The 7,507-nt window shown below is 41.5% G+C and overlaps 1 pseudogene; it reads right to left on the bottom strand.

The window, feature by feature from the left end:
* Positions 1 to 6,838: 6,838 nt before the first annotated feature.
* On the bottom strand, positions 6,839 to 7,278 carry LOC112133416 (cytochrome c oxidase subunit 6C-like; annotated as a pseudogene).
* Positions 7,279 to 7,507: the final 229 nt, after the last annotated feature.

Here is a 7,507-nt window from a genome sequence, read left to right as displayed (position 1 = left end):
CAGGGGACCTGTGGAATGAACCACCTTCAGCGTGGTGCACTACTATGATTTGGCATCTCCTTTGGCCAAGTTAAAGAGCAGAGTTCCCAGGGCTGGAAATGGTAATCATAACTCCCACTTTGTCTCTGCCTGTCTTCAGGGATATTTCTCTTTTCAGACACTCTCAATGCTATCCATGGCTTAAGGAAGGGACAAATCTCCTGCCAGGGCATCCAAGATGGTTGTCCACCTTAGTCTCACTGTTTCCAGTGTAGAGACAGTGAATTGGGGGAAAATATTTCTGCATGCTTGGTGCTGGGCAGAATGGAGGGAGGAGCATCACAGATGTGGAAGTCCTATTCTCTGCTCAGAATTTTTTTCACTTCTCTGAGGCCTTGGGAGCTATCTCATCTTCATATTTGAGTTCTGGAATATTTTTTATGATAATCTCAGCATTCAATGTTTGTTTTTGGTTTTCTGTGAAGGGGAGTAAAGCCAGCGTGCTTCTGCAACACCATTTTGGAACTGGAAGTCCTCTCAGTAAGCATCTTTATGATGGGTATTTCTGGACATTTATCTTGTTCCTTTTTGTTTGGAACATATTTCCCTATTTATTCATTCACCTTGAATATTTATTTATTCATTTGCCTTGACTGTGTTGGTGTCTGCTCATTAGAAAAAAAAAAAAATCCACCTCTCCTAGTCTTCATGGACTGGCCTCATATAGGAGAATATCTTCATCAACCAGCCCAGCCAGAAATTCTGGGGCCTCAAACTTTTATTGCTAGTCCAACCTGCTTTCCTTATTTTCAGTGACTCCCAGGTATTTTTGCTCCAGTTGGTGCTCTGAGACAAGTGAAAAATGATGCCAATTCCTTGGGAAGCCCCCCAAAAACTTAGATCATTAGACACTGTCCAACTCTTTTCCTTCCCCAAGGAGCAGCTGGAATTTGAGTATTTTGGGGTTTTTTTTTTGTTTTTTTTCACCTGCTCACTGTGCACCAAGCTGGGCGGAGAGGAGTGATGACTAATTATGTGCTAGGTAAAAATTCTATCTTTCTCTCACTAGCCCCCAGGTGACTAGAATGCTAGGTTCCATTAGTGCTCTGAGACAGGCAAGAAAGAAGCCAGTTCTTTAGGCAGCATCCAGAAAAGTTAGAGCATTGGATGTGTGGTCTCTTTCCCTCCCCACAGAGAAGCTGGGAGCTAGGGTTTTTCATTCACTAATTCTGTGCTGAGTGAGGAAACGGGGCTACGGAGACTGTCAGCCTAAACCTCTGTCTGTCCGCGGGGCACGGTGGCTCACGCCTGTAATCCCAGCACTTTGGGAGGCAGAAGCGGGCAGATCACCTGAGGTCAGGAGTTTGAGACCAGCCTGGCCAACATGTTGAAACTTCCTCTCTACTAAAAACACAAAAATTAGCCAGGCATGGTGGCGCGCCTATAGTCCCAACTACTCAGGAGGCTGAGGCAAGAGAATTGCTTGAACCCAGGAGGTGGAGGTTGCAGTGAACCGAGATCATGCCACTCCAGCCTGGGTGACAGAGCAAGACTCCTTCTCAACAAGGAAAAAACAAAAAATAAAATAAAATAAACCTCTGTCTCTGTTTATCCTAGCCCTCAGGCAGCTAGATTATGCTGGGTTCTATCAGCACTCCAAGACAAAATCCAGTCATTTGGACAGTGCCTGCAAAAGGTGGGGCATGGGCATGCAGACCAACTCTTGCTGTTCCTTGGGAGAAGCTGGGGGCTAGCGTTTTTCATATGCTCACTCTGTGCTAAGCTGGGGTAGGAGCTATGGCAACTGTCAGCTCAAACCACTATCTTTAGTCTCTTCTAGGTGATTAGAGTATGCCGGGTCCTATCAGTGTTCCAAGACTGGCAAGACAGAAGACTGTCCTCAGGAACCTCTGAAAAAGCTGGGGCATTGGACATGCAATTCAATTCCTTCCCTATTCAGGGAGAGGCTGGAAGCTAGAGGCGTGGTTCTTCTCAATCTTATGGCACTGTGCCAGGGGTAAGGGCTGAGGTGAGAGGGCGTCAAATTTTCCTACTGGCTTTGATGTGTCAAGTTTTGCACTCACCCAGGGTGAAAGAGCCTCTCAACTAGTTTCTGTATTTCTCACAAAGGGAATTTTTCCATGAATTGTTGTTGAATCAGTGTATTTGCTGGAGGAAAGGAGAGTCTAGGGCCTCTTATTCCACCATCCTGCTGCCCCAGTACTTTTTAAAAACTTTTTTCAACCAGCAAATATTTACCGAACATCCATCCACTCTGCATCTGGCACTGAGTAGGTCTTGGGACACAGTAGAATGTAAAACAGAAATTGCCCCTGCCCTCAGAAAAAGTATATTCTAGTAGCACAGGCAGACAGAAGCAAGTAAAGAACAAATAAAATAATTATGAATTGTGTAAGTTCTACCAAAAAACAATGAGGAAATGACACGCAGAATAACAGTGAAATTTAAGGAAAGAGGAGGTAACATTTCAGCTGAGATGCAAAGAATAAGGCAAGAAGGCCATTAAAAGAGGTGTGCCTTTGTATAATTCCATTTCTAGAAAACATCCAGAAAAACAAATATATAGACATAGAAAGTAGATTAGTGGTTGCCTGGAGCTGGGGGTGATATGGAGAGTGACTGTAAACGAGTATGGGGTTTCTTTTGGGGATGATAGAATTGGATTGTGGTGGTGGTTGTACAACTCTGTAAATACACGAAAAAGATTATCGAATAGTACATTGAAAACAGTTAAATTTTATGATGTAAAATTATCTCAGTAAAGCAAGAGAGGGGAGAAAGAAAGAGAGAATAATGACTGGGAAACAATCTTTTCTGAAGGCCTCCTGACCAGCTCTCATGAAACTCACAATGCTTCTCCTGGGTTGCTCAAGATTCTGATTCGTGAATTAAAGGGACTCTACAGGAGAAGACAAAGGGTTTTCTTTTTCCTTACTTATCTTTTGTGTTGCTCTGACTCAAAATAGAGAACATACATTAATTACTAAGAGTGCTACTTCACATGATCCTATTTGCATTATAAGTATACTGTTCCTGAATTCTGGTTCACATAAAGAAAGAGAGAGAGGTGGGAATATTATTGCAGGTGGAGGGAACTGCAGGAAAAAAACGTTCTCATGTGGGAAGGCATGTGGCATGTGTGAGGAACAGAGAGGACACCCCTGATCTGGACACAGAGAGAGGTAGGAAAGTAAGAGAACTGAGCAGCCAGATCACGTAAGGTCTCCTAGGTCATGGTAAAAATCAAGTTGCTTTCAACTTTATAAAATAAACCCATGCCATTGTTTCCTAAAGTTATTAATGTCTTATTAGGTTGCTGCAAAAGTGATTGTGGTTTTTGTCATTACTTTTAATGGCAAAAACCACAATCACTTTTGTACCAACATTAATAATAAAGAAACAAAGGACAGAGTATGGAGAAATGATGCCAACCTGCTGTTTTATAAAGTGCTGCCCCATACTTTCTCCCCTTTGCTCTGCCCAATAACCCACCCCAAAGAATCTACTTTGTTAACTTCAGTTATCAGATGAGGAAATTTAAACAACTTGCCCAAGTTGACACAGCTATTAACATGAAACCTAGGAATTATTTTTATTTATGAACGAATTATCCTTACCTTTCTAATATCTGGTTTACCAAAATCCAGATTGTCAATCTCCCTGTATCAGTTATCTGTCACAGCATAACAAATTACTCTAAGATGTAGTAACTCAACCTTTAATATCGCTCAGGAGTCTATGGGTCAGCTAGGTGGTTGTGTTGATCTGGACCTGACTCAGCTGATCTTCACTGGGCTTGCTCCTGTGTTTGCAGTCAGCTGGTTGGTCTAGGGTGACCTCACTAACATGTTGGTCAATTGGCTGACTGGTCACTGGGGCAAAGGAAGTAACTGGGTCACATCCCTTTAATCATGCAACAGGCTAGCTGAGGCTTTTTACACGACAACAGCAAGGTTCCAAGAGAAGAAGTGGAAGCAAGCAATGCTTAAAGACCTAGGCTTAGAAGGCCAGGCAGGGTGGCTCACACCTGTAATCTCAGCACTTCGGGAGTCTGAGGCTGGCAGATTGCTTGAGCTCAGGAGTTTGAGACCAGCCTGAGCAACATGGCAAAGCTGCGTCTCTACAACAAGTATAAAAATTAGCTGGGCATGGGCATGGTGGCACACTCCTGTAGTCTCAGCTGAGGTAGGAGGGGGCAACAGAGCCAGACCCTGTCTAAAAAAAATTTAAAAAAAAAAGACTTAGGTTTAGAACAGACACCTATCTCTTTTGCATTCTATTGGTCAAAGAAAGTGACAAGGCCATCAGAATCCAAAGAAAGTGGCAAGGCCATCAGAATCAGGTATCTTTGCAATGTACCAAAATCCCATTTCACAAATAGCAGGAGGTAAGTTGTTCCTAAAGTACTAATGATTAGGAACTTTATCTAGAGTCCTGCTGTTCCCTCTGATCACTGCTAGGTACCCACAGACACCTCTGGTTATAAGGAAGCACAAAAAAAGATTATTATATCTGTTCATCAATTTGCCTGCTCCTTCTACATCCCCTTCTTAGAGATTCTTCTGCAGAGTGTCTGGTTCGACCCCTCCACCCTGGCCATAGCTAAACCAGGTGAATGCACAAGGTGGACATTGGACCCAGCTGGGCCAAAGAAACTCTCTCTGTTTCCCAGGGCTGCCATGACAAATGACCATGACTGGGTGGCTTGAAACAACAGAAATTTATTCTCTTACAGTTCCAGAGGATGAAAATCTGAAATCAAGGTGTTGGCAGGGTTGGTTTCCATGGCAAGCCCAAAGGAAAATTTGTTCCACTCTTCTCTTCTAGCTTCTGGTAGTTCCTGGTAATCCTTGGCATCCTTTGACTTGTGGCAGGGTAACTCCAATATTTTCCTCTATCTTCACACAGCATTCTCTCCTATGTCTGTTGTCCTATAAAGACCTCAGTCATTGGATTAGAGCCCACACTAATCCAGTATGACCTCATCTTAATAAATTACATCTGTGAAGACCCTATTTCCAAATAAGGTCACATTCAGAGGTTCCAAGTAGACCATACATTTTGGGGATACACTATTCAACCCAGTACAGGCATTCTCTGTCCCAGGCATTTGGAGTCAAGACTTGGAAATGTCCATTTGCCTTTGTTGGCTCTTGAACAGAAAGGACGTGTAAGGAGTGAATGAATTAGCCATTTTCTGCCATATATGTAAAAGCAGAGGACGTCAGTCTGTACAGAGGAAAAGAATGAAGCAGATGTTTAGAGAGAAGCAGAGATGACAAATCATGCAAAAGATGCTGGGAGAGACAGACAGACAGACAAAGAGAGGCAGACACACTTTCCATTAGTTTCTGAGGGTTTTCAGAGTCCTGGCTTAGTCCCTCATGGGGCCAGGTTGAACTTCCTACCCTTGCATTCCAGGAGATAGCTCTGTATCCTTATAATAAATGTCCTTCTTTAGGGTAAGTTAGCTTGAATGGATTCTGTTTATTGAAACTTAAAGAGATCCATAATGCCAGTGATGACTTTTTATCCTGCCAAGATAGCTTCCAGTCAGCATGACTAGGGCTGTAGCAGAAAGTATCAATCACGAAGTGGAAAGTCTTGTCCAGGATGTTGCTGCTGTCTCTGTTCCTGGCACAATGTTACAAGTAGTGATGGTTCCCAGGCTGATCACAAAAGCTTCTTTAATACTACAGTGCTATTATCATGCTAGCTTAGCTACAGAACAGGAAGATGAATAGGTAGATGTATAAAACCTCATACAAATAACTCAAATAAATTTATACAATCTCTTTTAGGGCCTGCCAAAATTCGGGATATTTCTCCTCCCTTTCTAAACATTTTTTATTTTGTTTTGTTTTTAATTTTACAAGAAACAGAGACAGTGCCTGATCAAAGTGTTTTCACCCTCCTTTTAATTGCAGATAGCTGCTATGTGAAACAACTAATGTCACAATATGTTATAGACATTTTAACCATCTAATATCTTGTGAACATGTTATAAGTCGATCTTCTCCAAGAAAGAAGCCAGAACTCACTTTCCCAGGCTCCCTTGCTGCTCAAATTTAAGCATGTGATCTAGCTCTACCAGTCAGACATATGTGAGACTTCAGTTTGGAAATGAATCACATGAGAAAGCAGACACTATGCCAGATCCATATTTTAGTGACTGAAGTAATGAAAGTATTGAGATTAGGAGGCAGTAGTAGCACAGCTTCTGTTGTCCAGTCCCTCACATGATCAGTGATAGCACCATATGTATGCTGAGCAATAGTGTTGTCCTCATTGTAGTGACCCCACAGTGTGATTTGGGCTTGGTTTCTAAATGAATAGCCTCAGACTTCATCTCTGGCCTTCCCTGAGATTCTGTAAGCCTCTTACATCCTTTAATGAATGTCTTCTTTGAATAAACCAGCAAAAGTGGATTCTGTTGTTTGCATCTGAGAACCCTAACTGATATAAGATATTTCTAGCATTACTCCTACCTTCTGCTGAAGGTGTAATTCTTTAACCTTCTACACTGTCCTCAATTCCTGAGCTGGCTTGTTATATGCAGGCAATGCAGCTGTTTTCCTTTGAATGTTTTCCTCATGAAAGCAACTCGGAACCCATGATAGAGTCCCCCATCAAAACTGAAAGACATGTTTTTTATATGTTATGAAGACATAAAAGCAAATAAGCAAAATTTCTAAATACTGAGGTTTAAAACAATAAATTTTTAATTCTGTAAACTGCCTCCATTGCAAAAATACAGCCTTTTTTGAGGAGCACCAAGAGCTTAGCATGCCTTGCTAGACAATATTAGTCACAGTCTTTTTTTTTTTTTTGTCCAAAGTATTTGTTAATTGTTTATTTATCAAGAGGAGCTATTTCTTAGCCCACATATTCATGTGTCATAGTTCAGGAACACAAGTCAGTGACAAACTTCTAGGTAATTCAACCTGAAGAAATTCTTTATATTCCAAGATTACTTTACACTCTGAAAGATACCAGCCTTCCTCATCTCCTCAAAATCTTTCATGGCATCATAGTTTCTGTAGAAATCTGCATATGCCTTCTTTCTTTGATCAGCCACACGAAACTTATACAAAGCTGCAACCCCCAGGGATAGCATGAATGCTACAGCCATATGATTTCACAGATGACTGGCCAGAAGGCCACGCATCCAAGGTTTTGGCAAAACTTTGGGAGCCATGGTAGTTACTGTCCTTGATACGTATGCCAACCTCAACACCAACGTCCTTCCTGACTAAAGGAAAAATGCCGTAGTCTTTTAAACATATCTGTTATCCCATGCCAGTGACAAGCGTCTCAGGCTCCAGGAAGCGTATCTTTTCAAGGGTCTTCCATGACTCAATCCACTGGTATATATAAAGTAGGTATATTTTTTCTGCAAATTTTTTTTTTTTATTTATTTATTTTTTTTTTTTTAAAAGGAGAAAGTATTTAAACCTGTTTTTATTTCCATGTTTTTTTTTTTTTTTTAATTTATGAAGTATTTATT

Source organism: Pongo abelii, chromosome 4 (assembly GCF_028885655.2).
Source record: "Pongo abelii isolate AG06213 chromosome 4, NHGRI_mPonAbe1-v2.0_pri, whole genome shotgun sequence".
NCBI lineage: Eukaryota > Metazoa > Chordata > Mammalia > Primates > Hominidae > Pongo > Pongo abelii.
This window is presented reverse-complemented; position numbering and strand designations above follow the sequence as displayed.